This window comes from Nannospalax galili, unplaced genomic scaffold, assembly GCF_000622305.1.
Source record: "Nannospalax galili isolate Female #2095 unplaced genomic scaffold, S.galili_v1.0 scaffold810, whole genome shotgun sequence".
NCBI classification, from domain to species: domain Eukaryota; kingdom Metazoa; phylum Chordata; class Mammalia; order Rodentia; family Spalacidae; genus Nannospalax; species Nannospalax galili.
The window spans coordinates 2,342,762-2,343,142 of NW_008329132.1; the positions used below are offsets into that span (position 1 = coordinate 2,342,762).

Sequence of the window (381 nt, forward strand, 5' to 3'; positions counted from 1 at the left end):
CTGGGAAGTAGGTGTGTAGTTGAATATGGTGGTTTGGGATGTTCTGTGATTTACACACACAAACTTTTTTAAATGTATTATTTTTGAGGAGGAAGCATGGAAATTTACATCGTGTTAATTAGTAGAGGTGATAAACATTATCATTGAAATCTACTCGATGACTTTATAGACATACACAGGTGCCAAGAATCCGAGTGCAACCTATTATGACTAGTAATAATCACATACATACAGATTAGAGACACATTCACCAACATCTCAGTGTTAGTAGCAAAAACAATGAGTCTTTCTGTAAGAAACAGTATATTTTAAAATGAAATGTAGATCTTCTTTAAAGGTTAAAAACTCATTCAATTTTATGTCTTACAGGGCTTATACTGA

At 32.5% G+C, this 381-nt stretch overlaps 1 protein-coding gene across 1 annotated transcript in view; it reads right to left on the bottom strand.

Annotated features, from left to right (window-relative positions):
* Ptpre (protein tyrosine phosphatase receptor type E) overlaps positions 1-381 on the bottom strand; it is a 152,735-nt gene that overhangs the window by 127,366 nt on the left and 24,988 nt on the right. The window lies entirely within an intron of this gene.